General features: G+C 42.5%; 1 protein-coding gene across 1 annotated transcript in view; it reads right to left on the bottom strand.

Annotated features, from left to right (window-relative positions):
* Positions 1-3,251, bottom strand: part of EXTL3 (exostosin like glycosyltransferase 3) — a 140,435-nt gene extending 137,184 nt beyond the window's left edge. Inside the window, exon 1 of the mRNA XM_041765343.1 lies at positions 3,211-3,251. The gene's annotated coding sequence lies outside the window, so the exon portion shown is untranslated. The remainder of the gene's footprint in view (positions 1-3,210) is intronic.
* Positions 3,252-25,048: the final 21,797 nt, after the last annotated feature.

The following is a 25,048-nucleotide window of genomic DNA, read 5'->3' as shown; positions in this document are numbered from 1 at the left end:
CTACTAAAGATTTCAGTGGCTCCCCTCACCATTACCAGGCCTTCTCTAATTTGACACCTACCTCTCTCTTCAGTCTTTCTTATTCCTAGTCTTTCCGGGCCTCTTATCTTGCACTTCATCCCCGTGATTTTGTTCATACTTGTCCCCTCTACCTGGAGAACCTCTTTTTCCATTCCTGCCTAAAAGTCATCCTTTAATATGAATTTCAGGCATTGACTTTTCCAGAAGGCCTTCCTGACCCCATGAGACCAGAGTAGGAGCCCACAGCAGCAGAAGCAGGTATCACTATACCAAGAACACACTTTCTTGTAATTATCTGTAGATTGATTTCCCAACTAAATCAACTTCTTAAAGTCAGGGGTTAGATTATTTGCATTTCCAGTGTTAGCACACCGTTAGGATGTTTATTGAATAAATATGTGAATATGAATAAATTAGGTGGTATTTTTATTATTATAAAGTTGGAATAGTTCACATATGATTAACTCTTGAGTTGATCAGAATAACTGTTTCTAATAGTCTCATATTACATGACTCTGTTACTAGAATAATTCTAACAACATGCTATTTAATGAAGAGGAGGTTTTGTTGTTGCTGTTAATTAGCACCACAAGGGATAGAAGCCAAAGGAGATATATTCAAAGATACTGTCTCTATCCCTTTCTCTTTCCAAAATAAAATGTGTTTTTAAGTTGAGGTCCTCTGGTTTTCACAGTTCTTCTGAAAGATGCTTTTGCTTCTTTAATGGGTGAGAAATATCCTGCCCGTAATTGTATGCTCCTGAAGTACACAGCCCCCAACAAGGGGGCTATACCTATTTTTCACTAGGAGTGAACTAAAGCAGTGAGTCCAATCTTGCATTTAGTAGGTGCTTGATAAATGTTTGCTCAAGGAAGGAGTAAATTATGAGTCACTTGTTTGTGCTAACTGCTGTAAACTCCAGCCTGTGGCTAGAGGTCAATTTTTAAATTTATCTCCTTCAGAAGTAAGAACTGTTCCAGCTATGCTGTTTTTGAAAATAATAAGGACATTGGAAGATTGTAAAACCAATGGACTGTTTATGGTAACTTAAAATGCATATATTTACAGTTGATGTAGGAAACATTTGATCTGCTTATTTTTAGTGAGCCCATGAATTGGTATTTAAGTTTCTTTACATGGGTATCAGTATCTTTCCATATGACTCTCTTGAGGCTATGGGCTTACTGATGCTTATAATCTACTGTGCAAAGTTATCTTTAACACCCGCTTAAACTGCTCCTTTTAAGCTTCAAACAGTGCCCTCTAGTTCTTTTTTTTTTTTTTTTTTTTTTTTTTTAGTGCCCTCTAGTTCTTATGTGTGTTGGTGACAATTAATGACTTAACTAGATTTTGGTTTTATCTTTTGGGTTTAGTGCCCCTAACTGAGGACCTCATGATGGGAAGCACTGATGTATATTAAGACAAATTTTCTCCTTGTTTTTAGTTTTTTAAAGATATGTATCTTTTGGGCACCTGGTGGCTCAGTGGTTGAGCATCTGTCTTCAGCTCAGGTTGTGATCCCCGGGTCCCAGGTCCTGATCTTAGGGTAGTTAAGATCAAGATCCCAAGCAACTTTATGCTCAGTACAGAGTCTGCTTGAGATTCTCTCTCTCCCTCTCCCTCTGCCCTGCAACCCTGCCTCTCTTAAATAAATAAATAAATAAATAAATAAATAAATAAATAAATATTTTTTAAAAAGGTGATAATAGTTTGAAAGACTTTTCTTATTTTTGATTGTTATCTCCAATCAATAAGTGTGTCCGGCAAAAGAGAAATATGTTCATTCATAGCATTTTACATTTGGAAGGAACAATAAAGAAAATTTAATCATCCAATGTTCTCAGAGGCAGAAATGTTGTAGAATCAAGTTTGTCTGATTTCCTACCTTCTGCCTTTTATGATGAGCTAATTTGGATCATGTTCACCTGAAGAATATACTGTTTAATTTTCCTCATTATAATCTTTATTATTAAACAATAAATAAAACTGCTCACGGGCACCTGGGTGGCTCAGTCTGCCTTTGGCTCAGGTCATGATCCTGGGGTCCCTGCTCAGGGTCTGCTTCTCCCTCTCCCTCTGCATGCTTTCTCTCTCTCTCTCTCTCTCTCTCTCACTCAAATAAATAAATAAATAAATAATAAATCTTTAAAAAGAAAAAAGAAACTGCTTGGATTTCACAATTAAAATCAATCAATTAACAATTATTGGAATGGGTATAACAGGGTGGGGGTTTTAAAGATATATAGATATAGATATAGATATAGATATATCTTTAAAAATATATTTTACATTGGGGATAGACATCAGAGGATGAAAGGGCTTTTCTGAGCCTCTAGATGTGGGCAAAAGGACTTCATTTTAGAACCGCAGCCTGGAGTTTTCAGGTTGGAATTATCCAGGGTTGGCATTATTACCAGGGTGAACATTATTACCAGGAGGTGAGGCTGAATGAATGGAGCCTTGCAGTGTGACCCAGAAACAGGCTGAGAAGGACAGACACCAACAAGCTCAAGCTTTCGCAGGTGCCCCCCCTATTCCAGGGCATTCAATCTGCCAAACTTCGTTTTTTGGAAAGGTCAAATTGTAGGATCTCCATACTAGGGTCAGCCGTGCTGTGAGCGGGCTGTGGCAGTGGGACTGCTGGGAAGCTGTGTCCTGAGAAGTCCTGGGGAACAGTTTAGAACTTGACACCTACCGCCTTAAGATCACAGGTTAGCCACCTCCCGACAGGGCGGCGCACCGGACAGACGCCGCTCACAAGTCCCTGAAACCGCGGGGACTCAGGATCCCCATCCACACTGGGAACCAGACCCGGACCCCGTCTACATTCTCCCGAGTTCTCGCACACGCACAGATCCGAAGAAACCCAGCCCACACCCACACGAGGTCTCCCACATCCAGACCCCACCCCGAGTCTGCATCCGCACACAAGGCAGAACGGATGAACCAGGAGCTAAAATTGCCCAGGCACGGACCCCCGAATCAGGCTCCCCAAAGCCCAGCAGCCTGGAGCGAGCCCAGAAAGGGACGCAGACAAAAGAGTTGTAAAGCACATCCCCGCGAGCCAACCTGGCTGCTCCATGCCTAAATGTTGGCAGTTTAAGTCTTCTCCAGTTTGAGCAAGAAGAGACTCCACACCTCCCCCACTCCAAAAAAAAAAAAAGAGATGGTGCTGAGGAGCCCCCCTACCTTGCTACAGCGCCAGGTGCACAGGTGGGGAAGGTCCGAGGTGGGGAAGGGTGAGAGCGAAGCCCCGGCGGCGCCCGCGGGAGGGGCTCAGCGGCCCGCGACAGCTGCGCTCCGGGCTTCTGGCCCCGCCCCTCCCCTGGAAGCTCCGCCCCCGGCTGAGGCCCCGCCCCGGCTGAGGCCCCGCCCCCCGGCCGGCGGCCCCGCGCCCCGCAGGCCCTCTGGGCTCCTGCCGCCGCGGCCGCAGCTCGGTCACCTCCCAGCGCGGGGACTAGGGAGCCCGGTGCATTGTGGGAAGCCAGAGCCCGAAGCTGAGCGGACACTGACCCCTGGTGGGCGCAGTTCCAGGGAGCCCCGGGGCCGGCGGCCGCAGCCCAGAGGAAGGCCCTGCACCCAGCGCCACCCCAGCGAGCTGGGGTCTGCTGCATATCTCCCTTATCTCAGTAAAACATCACAATTAAACCAGATGCTTCAAAAGTCCCCGAAGCCCCCTTCCCTTAGCAGTGACCTAACTGGGAACTAAAGGAACTTGGGAGACTAAGGAAAGCTTTTTTAAACTAGGGAAAATACTTTTTTAATTGTAAGACTAAATGACGTCAAGATTATGAAGAAATCTGCACTTAATTTTTATTTCTGGTAGAATCACAGATGGGCTCAATCTGTCTAGAGAATATGAGGGGAAAAATGTAACAGGAACTAGGAAACTGAAATCCAGGACTTTCTCTACTGAGCATATATACCTCAAGGAAATAGTTCAAAAGAAGTAGGAAAAAAAAAGTGGCTTATACAAAAGTATTCATAGTGAAAAATTAGAAAATAACAAATGAATCATACGTGAAAGGCACAAAAATAATATGTAGTTATTTAAATAATATGAATTGTATCATTATGTAGGATGATTTCTATCAAATAATGTTAAGTGAAAAACATAGAACACAAGAAAGTACATGGCTGGGTGCCTGGGTGGTTCAGTTGGTTAAGCACCTAACTCTTGATCTCAGCTCAGGTCTTGATCAGCTGAGATTCTGAGTTAACATCCCACCTTGGGCTGCCTGCTGTGCTGGACACTACTTAAAAAAAAAAAAAAAAGTAGGTGGGGGAACCACATGGCCAATGATTCCAACCATGTGAAAATGCATGCGTTCACAAATATAAAAAAACTTTGGAGGAATGTAAATTATTTCTAGAGTTTAATATAGACTTTAATGTCTTAAGATTCTTTTATTTGCTAAATTGTTGGGACTAGTTCTAATGTGGGATGGCACTGCAGTACTTCAGTTTCACCTCGCTGTAAGTCATAAAAAGAAGTTGTCTAAAAAGAAAAAAATTCTCAGGGTGTAGTGAGCCATGATAATTTTACTTGTCTGCAAATCCTGGTGGGACACAAAAGGAAATAAATTTATTGTGGAAGGGAGCAGGCGAGGTTTTTTTTCTCTGCTAGGACTGTTGTAACAAAGTACCAGAGACTGGGTGACTTAAACAGAAATGTATTTTCTCACAGTTTTGGAAGCTGGAAGTCTGAGCTCAAAATGTCAGTGGGGTTGGTTCTTTCTGGAAGCTGTGAGGGAAACAAAATCTGTTCCGGGCCGCTCTCTCGGTTCCTAAATGGCCATCCTCATATTCACATGGTGTTCTTCCTATATGTGTGCCTATGTTCAAATAAATGTTCCCCTTTCATAAGAACACTAGTCATATTGGATTAAGGACCCACCTTACTCCAGTATGACCTCATTTTACCTAATTATGTCCACAACAACCATATTTCCAAATACGGTCATGATCTGAGGTACTGATGATTAGGACTTTACCTATTAATTTGGGAGAACAGAGAGAGGACACAATTCAACCCATCACAGGATTCCAATGTAATCTTATAAAACTGCACCCGCTGAATGACAAGCAATTGTATAATGTATAATGTATACAATCTCACATGTTTCGAAACCCTAAGAACTGAAAAATGTAGTGAAACCAAATTGATTGCAGCTTTCTTCCTTCTATCCTGAAACACCACGCAGGCCTTTTTAGTTGAAACCAGGGATGTTAATGAGATAAAATAGCCTAGAGGCCTCATAAATAGTATATCTGGTGTATCCAGCCTCCTGCAGAAAGGGCTTGAAGATGTGTCCAAATGCCTGGGAAGAGGGCAGGACTCCTTGCATTTGAAGCTCAAGAACATGGACAGAAAGAATATGGGTTGAGAATTACAGGAAGCAGGAGCCCCATCACTGGAGGGCACACACAAATACCCTCCTGCTGCAGAATTCAGCTTTAGGGCAAGACACTGATGAGAGCCCTTGCAGCTTGGGGAGGATGCCCTACAAGGGTGGAATGTGGTGTCTCTGAACCGAGCCAGTCTCTTCCAATTAACCTTAACACATAGGTGGCATGAGAAGCTCGAAATTTTCACTGTGCCCTGCCTCCTGCTTTCCGAGGTGATGAGGACCCAGAAGATCTCTGAGATAGATGAAGCGCTGCCTGATACTTCTGGATCCGTTTGTTTAAATTCTGAAAGAATCAGAAGCCCAGTCAGCAGTGTACTGATTTAAAAGGACAACTGGCTCTCCAGAAGGAAAAGCTCTGGTGCGGGGTGTTTATGGATTTCTGCGGTGTAAATACTCCCACCACTGCCAATATCAAGCTACCTACCAACATGAGGTCACAGAACGCAGAGTTGGAGCTCCAGCATACCACCAACCTCAGGTAACTGGGTTAACGGAGTCTCAAGGCTGGGAGGCTGCTGGCATGGAGCCAGAGCTGGGAGCACCCCAGTAAAAGGTGAAGGGGCAGCTCTTGTGGGTTGGGAGTAGAGGCTCCAGCAGGCCCGCTGTGCTAATGGCAAGCCATGAGCAGTGGGGTGACTCAATAAGAAGCAGGGTCTGCACACAGCCTCCAGGTCCTGCCCACTTGGGCAGGGGAAATGGGCAGGGAGATGGAACACAGCAGGCAAAAAGGAGGAAGTGCATTCTTTGCCAGCTGAGAGAGGCTCACCCGGTCTGGGTAGGAGAGGTAGGACAGGCAGCTTCAGGGCACAGGTGAGGCAATCAGAATTTTCTCAGACTGGAGGGAAACACCCCTCTTTTGCTTCTCTTATTAGGCCAATTTTCTGGTAGAAGCTTTCCAGGAAGAGAGATTTCGTTTAGTGCTTCCAGGACTCACACAGATAATTCTTGTCACCTGAGCTAAATCCCACATGGACTTCCTCCAGGTGTATTGACTTCCTCCCCATTAGAACAGAGTAAAGCTTGTGCAAAGGCAGGTAAGAAAACCGAGACAACTAGGTGGGTCTCCTGACACTTAAACTGGACCTTCGGGGCCCTGTATATGGTGCAGGTTGGTGGTGCACCTGAGCCATGCTTGTTCATTCTTGTCTAGCCTAACCTGGCAGGGTCCATGCTCATCACTCTGCTTTTATTTTTTATTTATTTTAAAGATTTTATTTATTTATTCATGAGAGACACACACACAGAGAGAGAAGCAGAAGCAGGCTCCATGCAGGGACCCCGATGTGGGACTCAGTACCGGGTCTCCAGGATCAGGCCCTGGGCTGAAGGCGGCGCTAACCCGCTGAGCCCCCCGGGCTGCTCCACTCTGCTTTTAATATCATTCTTCTACACTGCATCCCCCACACTTGCCGGAGCGCTCTCTCACAGGCAAACCTGATCATCACACATATGTTCCTCCTACTTAAGAATTCTTTCCTGGATCAAGTTCACCCTGCCTCAGCACACAGGCTTTTCCTGATCAGGCTTTAACTCCCTCATCCACCAGCTTTAACTGCTGCTCCGCTCCTGGTAATTTCACCTTATCTAGGTTATCATTCCCAAACAAGCTATGTTTTCTTGATCCTAGGGCTTCAGGTTTGTGTTCCCTGTAAGTTTTCGCTCTTTTCCTAGTTCTGGGAGTCCTATTTCCATGCCATACTTCTTAAGTCACATCTATAGTTTTATTATTGAATTCCTAGGGTTAAAAAAAAAAAGAATTCCTAGGGTTTTTAAAAATTATCTTTTTATTGTGGAAATATATATATATATAACATAAAACTTACCATTTTTAGGGGCACCTGGGTGCCGACTCTTGGTTTTGCCTCAGGTCTTGATCTCAGGGTCATGGGATAGAGCCCTGCCTCAGGCTCCACACTCAGCATAGAGTCTGTTTAAGACTCTTTCTGCCCCTCCCCTTCCCCCACCCACCCCATCTCTCTCTAAAATAAATAAACAAATCTATTTTTTAAAGAAAGAGCATGAGCTGGGTGGAAGGGAGAGGAAGAAGTACAGAGCCCCAATGTGGGGCTTGATCCCAGACCCCAGGATTATGACCTGAGCTGAAGGCAGATGCTTAACCAACTGAGCCACCCAGGTGCCCCCCCTCAAAAGAACCTGACCATTTTTAGGTGAGAAATTTAGTGCCATTAAGTACATTCACAATATTCTGCAACCATCACCACCATTCCCATAATTTTCCATCACCATAAACAGCAACTCTGTACCTATTAAACAATAATTCCCCACACCCCCATTCATTCAGCCTCTACTAACATCGAATCTACTCTCCGTCTCTATGAATTTGCCTACTCTAGATATTTAATATAAATGGAATCATACAATATTTGTCCTTTTGTGTCTGACTTCCTTTACTTAGCATATTTTCAAGGTTCATTCGTGTTGCAGCATGTGTCAGAATTCCATTCCTTTTCCATGGCTGGATAATATTCCATTGTATAAACATAGTACATTTTGTTTATCCATTCATCTGTTGATAGACACTTGGGTTGTTTCCACCTTTGGGCTTTTGTGAATAATGCTGCTGTGAATACTGGCATATTCTTCACATCTTCTTCCCTCCATGTGGTAAGATCTTCTTTCTCTTGTAGACCTGGTTAACTTCTGTTTATGTCAGAGAATCCCTTATACATAGAGAGTGGTGGAACAGGAAACCAAATCCAAAACTCCTGACTGTGACCAGGGATATTTCTACTTTGCCCCACTGAATGACAAGCTTCCCTAGATGGACTATCAAAATGAAAGCAGGAGGACTACAGGGAACAGAGCCTGAGGAGGCTGTTTAGGAACTCCAAAAATAGGAGTCAGAGCTAGGGCCTGGGCCAAGGGTGGCAAAAATGGGTCTGCATTTGATCCTCATGAATTGGTTGACAGGAGAAGAGTAGAAAAGAATGGGAGACAGAAGAGAAGAAGAGAGATTAGAGTAAGTGGTCATGGAAACACTCAGCAGAGCTTTAGTCAAGCTACCAAATTGTACTATAACAATAAATATGGTCCAATAAAGACAAAGTAGGCAGCAGGATGCCAGCATGCAACTTTATTTCATCTGCTTTAACATGAAAATAAGTAATAGAGCATACTGAATACAAACAAGGATCTTTAATTGACAATATATTAAATGTATGATCTAGTCTGAACTTGGTCAAACCCAGCTCATTGCTGCTATTCTTCCCCCTAAGAAATACTCACTGAAAGCCTCTTTGATTCTCTTTCTCCTGCCCCAAAACCTTGAGGCTTTGTATTGTATGTTGTTGGCATTAACTGCAAAGTTGTAAGACATTTCAATTTGTATACTTAGAAGTCCCTTTAGGTGTGCCTGACTGGCTCAGTCAGTAGATCATGTGACTCTTGATCTTGGGGTTGTGAGTTCAAGCCCTGCGTTGGGTAAAGAGATTACTTACAAATAAAATCTTAAAAGAAAAAGTCCCTTTATAACACTAGTCATGGGTTATTGTGAAGCAAAATTGGAAGTAAACAGCCAGTATCTTCTTTCTGTGTCTTTTCCTTCCAGGCACCAGGTGTGAATCATTAAGGGTGGAATTTTAGGCATGAATAGAAAATAATTTTTTGGATGCGGCAACCTTGCTGGCACTCCTCAAAATCATACCATCAAGACATAACACATACTCAGCTTGGCTGAAAGGCCAGTCCTGCCTGGACAGATCCTCTCAAGCCTGAGACACTGAGAGGAAGTGGGCTTTGAAAAAATATCCTCCTTCTTAGAGTTGAGTATAACTAGACATGCTGATGCTATCTTGATACAGTCTGAGTAAAAGGGGTTAAAGATGATAAAAGAGGATGTGGCTAAAAAGAAGGAAGGAAAAAGGAACCTTGGGGAATAAGTCTGGGATCAATTTTGTCTTTCTCTCAATTTCCTAAGCTTAGTGAGAGAAACCACAGCAAGTTCTAAGATGGACCTATGAGGAGCCATTGTGTCACCAGGTTATCCCTTGGAGCCCCTGTGCGTTCCTACCTCCCTCTCGGTATCCAAGTGCACACTCAGTGGAGAATGCTAACAAACTCACTTAGAAAGGAAAGCTCTAAAGCATCCATAAATGCATGAATCTCAAAGAGCACAAGATTTTCCTTTTACATTTGACTACCTCTCCTTTCTTTCTATGGAGCTTCCATCTTCCTGTCTCAGTTACAGATCCTTAATCTCTTACAACTTCTCCATTTCCTTCCACATAAAATTATCTTTACCTTTAAAAGGATCTTATGTATGAATTCATACTAAAGTATGAATGACTGAAAATAGCTTACTATACTGCAAGAATAATCATGTTTTCCAAAGAAATAATTTCATCAATGGTAGATTTCATTTAATATTTTATTTTTATTTTTCTAAATTAGATTTTATTTATTTATTCATGAGAGACACAAAGAGAGAGAGAGGCAGAGTGAGAAACAGGCTCCCTCTGGGGAACTCGATGCGGGACTTGATCCCAGAACCCTGAGATCATGACCTGAGCCAAAGGCAGACACTCAATCACTGCGCTACCTAGGTGCCCCTTATGTAATATTTTTTAAAACTTCAAGAGATGGCAAAAGTCATACCATGGTAACACTAATAGAACACTAGAGTAGCTATCCTACTTTCAGACAAAGCAGACTTTAGAGCAAGGAAAATTATCAGGGATAAAGAAGGGTATTACATAATGATAAAGGAATCAATTCTTCAAGAAGACATAATAATCCTTAGTGTGTACATGCCTAACAACAGGGTTAAAATATATGAGACAAAAATGGATAGAACTGCAAGGAGAAATAAATGAATCCACTATTACAGTTGGATACTTCAATGGCAGTCTGTCAGAAACAGACAGGCCCAGTAGGCAGAAAATCAGTAAGGACAAAGTTGAACTCAACATCACCAATCAAGTGGACATAATTGACATCTACCAACTACTTCACTCAACAACAACAGAAAATACATTCCCCTCAAGGTCACACAGAATATTTGCCAAGACAGACCACATTCTGGGCCATAAACACATCTTAACAAATTTAAAAATCAGAAGCTATACAAAGTATGCTCTCAAAGCATAACCGAATTAAACTATAAATTGATAACATAAAGATACTCTAAAGTATTTGGAGAATAAACAACACACTTCTAAGGAACACATAGGTCAAAGAAGTCTCAAGAAATTTTTAAATATTTTGAACTAAATGAAAATACAACATCAAAATTTGTAGGCTGCAGTAAAAGCAGTGCATAAAGGACACTTATAGCATTGAGTGCATACATTTGAAAAGAAGGATCTAAAACCAATCCTCTAAGCTTCTACCTTAGGAAACTCAAAGAGAAGAGCAAATTAGGGTGCCCAGGTGGCTCAGTCAGTTAAGCATCTGACTCTTAATCTCAGGGTTGCAAGTTTAAGCCTTGTGTTGGGCTCCACGCTGGGCATAGATTCTACTTTAAAAAAAAAAAGGGAAGAACCTGAAGAGCAAATTAAATCCAAAGTAAGCACAAGAAAAGAAATAACAAAAATTAGAGTAGAAATCAATGAAATTGAAAACAGAAAATCAATAAAGAAAAATCAACAAAACTAGAAGTGAATTCTTTGAAAAGATCAATAAAATGGATAAACCTGTGGCCAGACTAACCAAGCAAAATGGAGAGAAGATACAAATTACTAATACCAGAAATGAAAGATCCCATGTACATTAAAAATGCATAAATACATTATGTAAATACATAATTAAAAACCATAAATATTGACCCCATGGACATTAAAAGGATAATAAGGGAATATTATACATAATTCCATGCTTGCAAATTTGATAACTTGGATGAAATGGATCAATTTCTTGAAAAAGACGTGTTTCTACCAAAATCATTTCTACATAAACTTACACAGGCAGAAATATATAATCTGAAGAGGCTTTTATCTAAGAAAGAAATGGAATCAATAATTAATAACTTTTCAAACCTGAAAGCACCAGGCCCAGATGGTTTCACTGATGACTGCCAACAAACATTAAAGAAAGAAATATCGATTATCTACCACTTCTTCCAGAAAACAGAGGCAAAGGGCATACTTCCTAATTCATTCTGAGGGCAGCATTATGCTAATACCAAACCAGACAAAGACATTGCGAGAAAGGAAAACTGTGAACCAATGTCTTTCCTGAACAAAATGGAAAACTCCTTTAACAAATGTATTAGCAAACTGATTCCAGCAAACTGTATAAAAAGAACTATACACCACACCAAGTGGGACTCATCCTGGGTGTACAAGGCTAGTTCAACACACAAAAATCAGTTAATGTAATCCAGCATATCAACAGACTAAAGAAGAAAAATCATATGATCATATGAATAGATGCAGAAAAAAGTACTTGACAAAAATCCGTTCATGATAAAAAATATTCATGTTAGATCTTCTATTAGAAAAAAAATAAGGGGAGCCCGGGTGGCTGAGTGGTTTAGCGCTGCCTTCAGCCCAGGGCCTGATCCTGGAGACCCAGGATCCAGTCCCACATCAGGCTCCCTCCATAGAGCCTGCTACTCCCTCTCCCTGTGTCTCTGCCTCTCTCTCTCTGTATGTCTCTCATGAATAAATAAATAAGTAATCTTTTAAAAAATAATAATAAGATAAGGGCGCCCGGCTGGCTCAGTGGTGGGAACATGTGGCTCTCGATCTCTGAGTTGTGAGTTTGAACCCCACATTGGGTGTGGAGATACCTTAAATAAAGAAACTTTTTTAAAAAATTAATAGAATAGGTATTCAATTTCACCTGAATAAAGAATACTAAGAGAGAAAAGACTTGCCTTTCTAGAGTCTTAAAATGTGTTATGAATGGACAATCACTTATTCAAACCCTAAGATAACTTTTGCACTGAAGACAGGTTTTGACCAAAACCTCATGCCACTGGACTGGTGCTGCTTTTCCTTTCTGCCATCATAATGCCCTTCTGGCCCCAAGAAGGCAAACATCAATTAAGAAAGAGCCATTTGCCCTTTGCTGATGGCAGAATCTAAAGGAAGTGATGACTGTGGAATGTCAAGCCTCTGCCCTCACAGTGGAGGCAAGAGCATGAGGTCTGGGGCAACAGTGGAAAGCTTCTGCTGCTGGAAGTGAACAAAATCACTTCTGTCTCTAACCTTGTGTCTCCTTTGACATTTCTCTGGCCAAGTTGGTCTTCAAAGCACAAGGATTTGGAAAATGAGAGGTATTTTCCAGTGATAAAGAAAGAAAACAAATCAAGAGCTGTAAGGGGAACAAAGAAGGTACGACAGTGTCCTTTTTATTTCTAAGTGGCCTTTTACTTTTGGGCATCAACATAACAAATCCCTTGTGCCAGATGCTCCAAATTTGAGGTCATTATCCTCTCCTGCCACAAAGCGGTGGAAATCATGCTCTGGCTAGAACATTTGTCACAGTATGGTTCAAAACTCTGGCTCAGAAAACTGAAAAAATTAAACACATTGAAAGGCATTTAGAATCCAGACTATTAGAGCTAGACGAGGACATAAAAATGGATTTTTTTCATGTCCCACTTAATAAATGAGAAAACCCCAGCCCAAAAAAGGTTAAAAGACTGGCCAAAGGACATACAACAAGGAGAGACAACAGAAGCAAGCATACCTGGGCTCATTTCACAGACTGAGTCCTTGCTTCTTCATCTGTGAAATGGGGATAAGAAGAATCACATCACAGGATGGGTGTGAAGACTAAGATAGGAAACCTGTAAAGCACCTAGCATAGTTCTTTTTTTTTTAATTTTATTTATTTATTTATTTATGATAGTCACAGAGAGAGAGAGAGAGAGGCAGAGACATAGGCAGAGGGAGAAGCAGGTTCCATGCACCGGGAGCCTGATGTGGGATTCGATCCCGGGTCTCCAGGATTGCGCCCTGGGCCAAAGGCAAGCGCCAAACCACTGCGCCACCCAGGGATCCCTAGCATAGTTCTTGATACATAAAAGTACTCAGTAACTATTTTCCTTTCTTTTGGGTTCCAATGTCAAAGCCAGTTCTCAGTGCCCGGACTCTGGAATCACAGTTCCATTCTTCTTTCCTCTGGTCCAAATGACGGCAACAGGTGGTATAATGCAGGTATCAGGTCAAGTTGGAGATGGAAGAGGTTATGGGTGAGCTCCAGTGGCTCTATGGTTCTGCTCTCTACCATACGAGACACTCAACTGGATTTAGCATCTGCCTCTGCCCCTGATAAACTATGTATGAAAACCTAGATCCACCTATAGTTTAATTTTTCTGAGAAATAGTACAAAGATCATTAAAATTTATATTAGCCGGTATTTTGGAAGCCTTCCCAACTGTTAAATTCAGTGAACTTTCCCTAATCTGTATGTATGTCCACATTTGCTGTAAGAACTGAGAAATGTGTGTGTGTGTGTGTGTGTGTGTGTGTGTGTGTGTGTGTATGCAGGTGTATCTCAGACCGGGGATGGGGAAGTGGTCCTATTCTAAATGGAAAAATGATCAGAGGCAGTATGGACTTAGGTCAGCTCAGGTCTTTTTTTTTTTTTTAAGATTTATTTATTTATTCAGAGAGAGCGAAAGAGAGGCAGAGAGAGAAGCAGGCTCCATGCAGGGAGCCTGACGTGGGACTCGATCCTGGGTCTCCAGGATCTGGATCCTGGGTCTCCAGGGTCACACCCCAGGCTGCAGGCGGCACTAAACCACTGCGCCACCGGGGCTGCCCAGGTCTTCATATTTGTAGAGACAAGGTGGATTCCCGAGCTTGAGAGAGTGGGGTTAGGGGTTTGGAAAGAAGAGTGGGTTGGCAGAAGAAGACAGAAGCAATAATTTAATGAAGAGCATTAGGTTAATCACCCTATTGCCTTATGGCTCCTCAAATCTATATTTTCAGCCTTGACTTCTGCCTAGAACTCTGGAATGACACCTGTATGGAGTCACAGCCATCTTAAGAGTCACGCTCAAAAGAGAATTCTTGATTCTACCCTCCCCCCATCCAAATCTGCTCCTCTTTCAGGGAGCCCTATCTCAGAAAAAAAGCACCATGATCTACTCAGTTGCTTATGTCAAAGATCTAGAAAATTTCCTAGATCTCTTTCTTTCATCTTCTCTCTTGTTTGTAGAATCTCCATCCACAAGGCACCCAATCCGTTCTCTTCTCTCCATCTCTACTGGTATAACTCCACTTGCTACCCACGTCCAGGCCACTATCAGTATTTGTTTTACCATTGTGGTATCAATCTAGCTAGTCTCCCTAATTCCAATCTTGTCCCTCTTCACAAACCCACCAGAATGATGTTTTAAATATATATACCAGATCAAATTATCCCTCTGCTTAAAGCTTTTTGACGATTGTGTGCTGCACTTAGAAAAAATCCCAAATTCCTTCCTCTGAGTCACTGAGTCCTCAGTGACCTGGCCCCAGGCTGTCTTTCTAAGATCTCATACCCATTCTCTGTTTGCTCACTGTGCTCTGGACAAATTCCCCTTGTTTCTGTTCCTCAAATATACCACTCTTGGTCCTGCCTTAGGGCCTCTGCATTAGCTGTGTCTCTGCTTTGAATGCATTTCCCTCATAGCTTTGCATGGAGGGCTTCTTCAGAACTCAGTTTAATGTCACCATCTCAAATGACCCATAGAAGAAGCCACCCATTCACTATTATGTTACATTATTTTAATTCTCTGTGTGCTCTTATCACTCGTTGATAATTTGCTTATTTATTTCTTTAGTTATTATCTGCCTCAGTTTACTAGAAGGTAAGCTCTATGAGATGGCAGTCTACCTTATATCCTGTACCTTAGTGTTTAAACACTGTTCTGGCACATGGAAGTCATTCAACAAATATTTGTTGATTGAATAGAATAAGGAATAAACTCCAAACCACCAAAAGTGAACTAAAGAGGATTGTCTTGAGAGAGTGTCCATTTCAACTGAATCCCAAGACTATCTCACAAAAAGTTCCCAAGGTTCAGAAACTCACCAGGTCAGTCAAGCAGCAGTACAGGAATGAGAAGAGAGCAGGCAAGTTCTGAAGAAGAATCTTCTTCTAAAGAATCTCAATTGGTTGGACATCCAAAGGCATCTCTACCAGGAGACCTCTGGAAATGTAGTTCTCTACGTGTTTCTGTAATGAGACCAACTCAAACATCGGTTTAAAGACAGTTAAATTAGGGGCACCTGGGTGGCTCTTGATTTCAGCTCAGGTCATGATCTTGGGGTTGTGAGATTGAGCCCTGTATCAGTTTCCATGCTGGGTGTGGAGCCTGCTTAAGATTCTCTTTCTCCCTCTGCCTCTCCCCACAAAAAAGATAGTTAAATTATGTTCCAAATGCTCTCTGCTATGTAAATGCTGTGATCTCTCTTAAATGAGATAATTCCAGATGGGAGTGGCTACCTCAAGCTAGGGTTTATTTATTTTTTTATTTTTTTTCAAGCTAGGGTTTAGAAGGTGTTAAGAAAGCTCAGTTATCTAAAGCAAATGTGAACTTTTCCTATTTTCACTATATGCTGAGTACTTTCATACCTTTGCCTGGATTTAGGCTCTTTCTCACCCCACCTCCACTCTCCACCTACTGAAATCCTATTTCTTCATTTTTAAGACACAGCTGTAATGCTATAGCTTCTGAGAAACTCTTTGATAAGCCAATGCTTTCCCAGATTCCATTACCCTTTTGTATATAAGTCCTTTACATCTTTTATTTGCCTTATCATTACTTTTATATACCTAGAATTACCCCACAAGATTATAAGTTCCTTGAGGGAAGAATCATATCATTCTTTTTTTTATCTTCTCCTAGCAACTATCACACAGGTATTTATACAGAAGAAGTGTTCTATAAGTGTTAGTAAAATGAGGGGAAAGTATCACTCCTACTCAGGTGGTGGCTAACCACCAGTTTGGGACTGAGAACAGACAAGGGTGGCGATCTTAAACTTCTGACAGCATTTACACACATTTACAGCTACCTTCTTTCCTCTGAGAGTCTGAAATAGGCAAGCCAAAACCTTGCTATGATTCGCTCAATTAACCCGGGCTAGAGGAACAGACTTCCCCTAACAGGTGTCCAAAGTATATGATGTCCAGTCATCCTGAAAGCTGAAGATTAACTGGTAAGATAGGATCTATCTATCTATATATGAAAATTTTAGGTTAATGAAGAACATGTCTAATTTTACTTTGGTACCTGTTTACAAAATTGTTCTAGAATGTGATTTTTTTAAAAAGATTTTATTTATTTATTCATGAGAGACACAGAAGGAGAGAGGCAGAGACCTAGTCAGAGGGATAAGCAGGCTCCCTGCAAGGAGCCCAATGTAGGACTCCATCCCTGTACTCCAGGATCACGCCCTGAGCCAAAGGCAGACGCTCAACCACTGAGCCACCCAGGTGTCCCCAGAATGTGATCTTTAAAATAATTAAGTTAAACTGTTTTTTATTTTCTTAAGATTTTATTTATTTATTCATGAGAGACACAGAGAGAGAGAGATAGAGACACAGGCAGAGGGAGAAGCAGGCTCCATGCAGGCAGCCGGACATGGGACTCAATCCCGGAACTCCCAGATCACACCCTGGGCCGAAGGCAGGCGCTAAACCGCTGAGCCACCCAGGGATCCCCTAAACTGTTTTTTTTTTTTTAAGTTAAACTGTTTTAATAAACATACATTTTAGGTAAGTAAGACTGGAAAATCCATGTTGGGGACATTAAATTTTGATCTACAATAACCAAGGCTTTGCCATCATCACCATAGGATGGCCACATAAGCAGGATTTCAGGGACATGGTTATTTTTATTTTTGTCTTCAGGGAAATGAATTTACTCATTTTTACAGGCAAATGACATAGTTCTGAGTAATGTTATCCTCTTATAAAGGCTTTGTATTCTCCATTTTTTCCCTTTTGTGATTGGCAAGAGAGTATTCAATACTGAAGAGCCATCCCAAAACAGCCACGGTGTCCTCTCTATCACCTTCACTTGCCTTGACTTCAACATCCCATCGCCAGGTCTTCATTCCATATGCTGGACCCCTGCCTGCCCCTTCTGTTTTCTTTCCTTCTCTGTTTCTTTTCTTTTACAGTCTCCCATCCGTTTACTCCTTATGTCCTTCACGATTCCTTATCCTCTGACAATTTACTGAGTCTTCTACAAAACCACAGGTAAGAGTTTCTATGGAGAATTCTTGTCTCTCCAAGGCCCTCTGGATTAAAGTAACCAGGGGTTCATTACCTACCACAGCTAAATATGCCTATACCCTCTGACTCAGTAATTCCACTCCCAGGTATACATGGTAGAGAAATGAGTATCTAAGTCCACCAAACACATGTACAAGAATGTTCACAGCAGCTTTATTCATAATAACCCAAAGCTAGAAACAACCAAATGTCCATCAACAACAAAATGGATAAAGTACGAACATATGTATACAACGGGATGATATACACCACAAAAAAATTATCACTATCCATAACACATTACATGGATGAATCTCAAAACAATGATGAGAAAAATAAGCCAAAACACACAAACCTCTTCTTCATCCTCCCCCCCACCCCGCCCCCAGCATATGTATAAATCAAACAGGCAAAGTCAATTTGTAGGGATAGAGACTGGCAAAGTGGTTACCTTTGGGGAGATCCTGACTGGGAGGGGGCATAAGGGATCCTACTGGAGTTCAGAAATGTATCTTTTTTTTTTTTTTTTTTTTTTTTTAATTTTTTTTTTTTTTTTTTTTCAGAAATGTATCTTAATCTGGTTTGTGGTGGTTACACGGTTTGTGGTGGTGTACAAATACACATGTAAAAAGCTGTCACGATTAGTGCACTTTACATAAGTTACACAAGAATTAAAAAATACATTACATTTTTTTAAAGATTTTATTTATTTATTTATTTTCTTTTTTTGAGAGATAGAGAACACAAGCAGATGGAGGGGCAGAGGGAGAGGGAGAAGCAGACTCCTCACTGAGCAGGGAGCCTGATGCAGGGCTCGATCCCAGGACCTTGGTATCATGACCTGAGCCAAAGGCAGACACTTAACTGACTGAGCTGCCCAGGCACCCCGAAAATACATTAAGATGTAAAAAAATAAAGTAATCCACGTATTGCCACAATTTCCAAAACAAGCTGTGCTCTATCCCTCTCCCCTACATTCTAATTTTGTGTCCTCCTTTTGTATTTGTGCCAGGCTGGCATATGATGGGTGCTGTTAGCATATGACGTGGGGAAAATGTGCAAAGCAAGCAGACAGCATGGCAGATGGAAGCATACTCACCTTGTGAGAGGAATAGATCTGGACCTTCCTTCTGCAATTTCTTCATCTGTGGATAGGGAAGGTGAGCATATGCCCTGAGAAAGATGGTGGAATAGGCCATTTCTCAATGATTACTTTCCTCCTTGCTTTTCCTCCGATTTCACCTTCACACTGTACCTCATGGTCAAGGAAAACCTCTCTCTCTTTTTATTTCTTTATTTGAGAGAGGGAGTGTGTGTGCAGACTGGAGGAGGGGCAGAGGGAGAAGGAATCTCCAGCAGACTCCCTGCTGAGAAGGGAGCCCAAGAAGGCTCCACTAGGGACCCCACACACTCGAACCCAGGACCCTGAGATCATGACCTGAGCCCAAATCAAGAGTTGAAGGCTTAACCAAGACACCCAGATGCCCTAAGGAAAACTCTCTCTTAAAGCAGCAATACCCATGCCCTACTGTCTACCCATTTAATTCGCCATGGTGGTGTGTGGTACAGTACCCAGCATGCCTCTGTCCTCTCCTTCTTCCCCTTCATCACCTATTTTGCCCTCTTCCTCACAACGTTCTCCTGCCCTCCTCCTACTAGATCCCCCTTTATCTTCCTCCTTCTTTTTCTTCTTTATATCCCTACCCCTCTGTGATTCCCTTTCTCTTCCCAATCTTCATTCATTTCAAACGACTTTCTACAGCATTCTGAATGATTTCATTTAAAAGAAGGAATTTGGGGGGAAATCTAGATTTTTGTTTTTTAAAATACCTTTCCTGTTCATTTAGACTCATTTACATGATTGCATGGACGTTTGATTTTTAAACTGCATAGCTGTCACTCTTAAGTTAGAAAAATGAAGCCTATTGTCGTTGTGGTATGGTGGGCTTGCTGTTTTCTCCTTAGGAAAACAATTTCCAGCAACACTGCTATTAAGCGCTGAAAAGATTTACTCAAAGTGAAAGTCACATAAAATTTCTAAATGGCCTCAATTTATATACACGATAACTTACAAAATGCCTAGCGGTGGAAAGGCAGTTATAGGAGATTTGTTTCATTTCTACTTTATGACCCACAGGGAGAGGAGTGGGAGGGGGTGTTGTGGGGGTGGCAGGTGGGGGGCTTCCCTGCGGGGAGGGGCACACTGCAGAAATGAAAGGGATGCGCGTGCAACTAGGCAGGTGAGAGACAGATGGAGTCAGGGCTGGGCTGCAGTTGCCTCAGGAGGCTGAGGATTTACCTGGCCTTCCAGCCCGCAGTCTCTAACTACCTGTTCACGGCTGGGGGGAGGGCGCAGCAGGGCTGCCAGGTGTGGAGGGGTCCGGAGGCGGTAAGGGCGCCCTCTGGCGGCAGCTGCTCAGCTTTCCCTCCGCGGTCCCGAGGAATGGAGCCGCTGTCTTTAATCCCACAAACCAGAACCTGCATCAGCCTGACCCTCTCCCACACTCCAGAAGACCCTCTGGCAGCCGGGGGTTAACTCTACCCCGCTGCCAGCAGCCCACCAACTATTTCTCACAGCTGTTCATTCTGCTTTCCCCCAAGAGAAGTGCTGGAAATAGAACATTCTCCACCTCGCTACATTTCCAGTAGGTGTCAGCACTCGTTAGAGGATGAGGTCTGGGCAATTGGATCCGTCTTTGGTTCAGCTCGCAGATAGCTATCCTGGGCCCCTTTAGAATGTCCACAGTGGGAATTTTGGAAGAATCATACCACCTAACCTGATTCTCAGCTCCCAAATGTTCAAAACTAGGAATAATAATGATACCTACCACCCAGGAGTTGTTTTCTGTTGTTGTTGTTTTTTGTTTTTTGTTTTTCACCCAGGACTATTTTGAGAGCTAAATGAGGTACAGTGCCAGGGACATAGAAGTTAAGGTGCTCAGTAAATGTTGTTTCTTCCCACTCTCACCCCACTCCACTCCATCTACTCATGTCCCTTTAAAAAGATGAGTTGGTAAGTTTATTTCCTCCAGACTACCTGGCCTGAAATCAAGATATACTTCCCCCCCTAGGGGATCCCTGGGTGGCGCAGCGGTTTGGCGCCTGCCTTTGGCCCAGGGCGCGATCCTGGAGACCCGGGATCGAATCCCACGTCAGGCTCCCGGTGCATGGAGCCTGCTTCTCCCTCTGCCTGTGTCTATGCCTCTCTCTCTCTCTGCGTGTGACTGTCATAAATCAATAAAAAAATAAAAAAAAAAAGATATACTTCCCCCATGTAGGCAGGGCCAGCTTGCTTCCGGCATGGTGGCCTCTCCTGTTCTATTTGGTTTGGGACAGCTTGGTGCAGCTGCTTTGATGTAGGAGTGTTTTAATATGGCTTAAAATGCCATCATTGTTTTTTCACCTTAAGAAACATCACCAACAGTTATCCTCCCTCCTTCTCTGAGATTCCTGTTGATGACTTATATTTCCCATCCCCAGAGAGATGTGAGCCCTGCACGTTACTTAGTAAGAAAACAAACAGAGAAGCAAACAATTGTATAGTTGGACACTGCTGATTTATGTGCCCAAGTCTCTAAGTCAAACAGCAACATCAAACCAGTTGCAAAAATAGGTAGTAGCCAAAGTGTTCTGCTTTATTACAGTCATATTCAGAACCTGACAGAGTTGTCACCACTTCAGAAAATGGGAATCCTGTTAGGGTGTATTTTAAAATCATCTTACAAACTGCCTTCAAGAAAAATGGGTCATGCTCAGAGGCAGGTCCTTTTATTCTGCTGAGCTCTTTGATGGTTTTGGCTAAGCAAAGGGGGGCCTGGAGCTAAGATCACCTATTAGAGCTAGAAAGTGTCTTACAGACTATTGTTTTTTTTAAAGATAGCTCTTATTATTTATACAGTATGAGCAAAACACATTTCACAAAACAATACTTATTCTCACTATGCACACACTCATATTTTCTATTTTATTTAAAAGAAAAATCTCTCGTGACCCTCTAAATCCATTCTACTACCCACCAATGACTAATGACACAGATTGAAAAACAATGGGCTACAATGATGAATTACCCTGTAAAAGAGAAAAAATAAATGTGTAGTTCCTAAGAGTAAATGGGAAAAAGCATGTGAGGAAGAGAGACAGGAAAAGGAAGAGAAGAGCTAAAAAATGTGGTGAAGACAGAGTAGTAACGGGTAAAATGACAAAGACCTGGCAACCTGGTTGATGGACTTTGAAAAACAGATTTTTTTTTCCTCTCCAGACTTACTGATATCATTAAGGTGTATACTGTGATGATTTGATATATGTATATGTTGTGAAATGATTACCATAAGATGGTTTGTTAACAGATCCTTTATGTTGGGACACCTGGGTGGCTTAGTGGTTGAGCATCTGCCTTCAGCTCAGGTCATGATCCCTGAGTCCCGGGATTGAGTCCCACATCAGGCTCCCCGGAGGGAGACTGCTTCTCCCTCTACCTGTCTCTGCCTTTGTGTCTCTCATGAATAAATAAGTAAATAAAATTAAAAAAACAAACAAGGATCCCTGGGTGGCGTAGAGGTTTAGTGCCTGCCTTTGGCCCAGGGTGCGATCCTGGAGACCCGGGATCGAATCCCACATCGGGCTCCCAGTGCATGGAGCCTGCTTCTCCCTCTGCCTATGTCTCTGCCCCTCTCTCTCTCTCTCTGTGTGTGTGTGTGACTATCATAAATAAATAAAAATTAAAAAAAACACTTTATTAAAAAAAATAAAAATAAAAAAACAAACAGATCCTTTACCTCATATGGTTACCTTTTGTGTGAGTTTATGATTATAACTTTTCAGATCTACTGCCTTATCAACTTTCAAAGCCCCAATACGCTACTGTGAAGTGTAGTCACCATGCTGTACATTATTCGTCTTATCACTGGAAGTTTGTACCCTTTGACTACCTTCACCCATTTTCCTCCCTTCCTCCCCAGCCCCTGCCAACCATAGTCTCTCTCACAAACAGAAATTTCTGATATCTGTTTTGAACTGTTTGCCTTAAAGCATTGTGATCCCCTCTTCTTGAGCATCCAGTTAGGTCTGTTCCTCACGCAGATGCCTCCTAGAAGTAGACTTTGGGTAGAAACCGAGGAAAGGCTGAATCTCATTTCTGGGTGGATGCAGGGCAGAACAGAGACAGCTCTTACTGGGTGAGCGTGAGACCCACATGCAGCTCAAGTGGTGCAGGCAGGGCTCAGAGTCAGGAAATTACAGAAATGAGGGCAAACTTCTGGACTCCTCCCTGGGGCATTTCTGGGATCTTAAGGGCACGGTGATGCAGGATTTTTTTTTAATATTTTATTTATTTATTCATGAGAGATACAGAGAGGGAGAGAGAAGCAGAGACACAGGCAGAGGGAGAAGCAGGCTCCACGCAGGGAGCCCGATGTGGGACTCAATTCCGGGACTCCAGGATCACGCCCCGGGCTGAAGGCGGCGCTAAACCGCTGAGCCACCCAGGGATCCCCGATGCAGGATTTTTAGACCGAACATCCCAAATCCCAAGTTCTCAGGAGCAGTCTCATACCTCAAATAGAATCTCTGTCAAAGAAGATGTAAGAGAATGGCAGAGGGAAAAGGCATGTGAGGGGCCCCTTTCATGAGAGGCCATCATGAGACGAGAAGGAAAGAGGAGAGGGATCCCTGGGTGGCTCAACGGTTTAGCGCTGCCTTCAGCCCGGGGATGATCCTGGAGACCCGGGATTGAGTCCCACATCGGGCTCCCTGCATGGAGCCTGCTTCTCCCTCTGCCTGTGTCTCTATCTCTCTTTCTCTCTCTCTGTCTCTCATGAATAAATAAATAAAATCTTTAAAAAGAGAGAGAGAGAGAAGGAAAGAGGAGATGCAGGGGCTCTTTCTTGGGAATGAGGGGGTGTAGCTGAAACTGGATGAAAATATAAGAGGGCTGAAAAGTATGTGGGATAGAGGGTGAGGAGAGAGGCAGGGAAGACATGGAGGTTAAGAGAAAGTAAGAAAGGATGCATGTATGTGACTTAGGGTGGGGCAGAGAATTGAAGGGGAAATGTGATAATACTGGGAACACCTACATATGCCATAAAAAGTTGTCCTTAGACACAAAGGAGGCAGACAGCTTGGGTTACCTCCCAACTGCTGAACGTCAAGGTAACATTATGCCAATTGCTAAACATAAGAAAGGGAAAATGCTTCACCAGACAGCACGGCCTATGCACAGGCACAGCTCCCCACCCCTACCCCCTTCCCATAGCTGCTGAACACGGCAAGACACATCTATGGGTTGTGCGGAACATGATCAAGTACACTTATGATGGGGGAACAGAGGACTAGCCAAGGACAAAGCACAAGCCCGGGGCAGCACATTGACAAGTTCTTGAAACAGGCATGACATTTCTCTACAGATTCAACTGCCTCAATGTGGACAGTTTGCTAAGGGCAAAAGGCAATTCTAGCCTGACCCCCAGGATCCTGTAAGTCTACTTTAATGTATAAAAATTCTTTTAGAAATGTCCTTTATCTCTACCCCCCAAGGTATGTGTTGGCAATCATGGGTTTCATGACTAAGGTTTTATTAGATGGTAATAAATGACCTTTTCCCAACAATAGCTAGCTCCCTCAAGGTCCTGGAAACCTTTCTTCCAAAATTCCTGAGAGAGTACACTATCCCCAAACCCCTCCCAACTCCCATGTATATAATCAGCCATGCTTCACAGGCCGGAGGCAGCCGTTTTTCCTGCCCACAGGTCCTGTCCCCATTTTGCACCAAAGACATCTCAAGACTTCTTTCTTGGTCGTGGGCCCCTGACCTCACCCCACCAAACCTCACCTATATTCCAAAACTTAATCACATAGATATCACTCAACTGCCATTCTCAGATTTAATATCATTGACTCTGTGAGCTGGGAATCTTTTTTTGGGGGGGGGAATCATCTTTGATAGCAGTGATAATCCCTTCATCAAAGAGTAGTTTCGAGAAGTACATAAAATGCTGTTACTCTGTATACCCTTCTTTACTTGACTTTAAAATGTGGAAGCAAATCTCTTAAATGCTGAACTACATTGATCTATAAACTATATCTCAGATGAATTTGTGAACTGGGAATTTGTGAAGCTTTTGGAATATATTTCTCTTGAATTGCTGATTACAATCCTGGTGCCAAAGCAAAATACGAGTATTTATTTCATGTAATATACTTATGTTTCAGTTTTTGGAGAGGCAGTGTGACATAGTATTTCAGAGCATAGATTTTGGAGACGGACTGTGTAGTTCAAACCCTGGCTCCACCAATACTGACTGTGCAACCTTGAAAAATTCACTTGGTCTCCCTCTACTTTCCCCATCTGTGAAATGGAGATGATAACAGAATTGTGAGGATTAGGTGAGTCAATACATGCAAAGCATTTAGAACAGTGCTTAGCGTGTATTACATATTTTGT

Source organism: Vulpes lagopus, chromosome 8 (assembly GCF_018345385.1).
Source record: "Vulpes lagopus strain Blue_001 chromosome 8, ASM1834538v1, whole genome shotgun sequence".
NCBI lineage: Eukaryota > Metazoa > Chordata > Mammalia > Carnivora > Canidae > Vulpes > Vulpes lagopus.
Note: the sequence above shows the minus strand (reverse complement) of the source record. Positions and strands in the feature narration are given on the sequence as shown.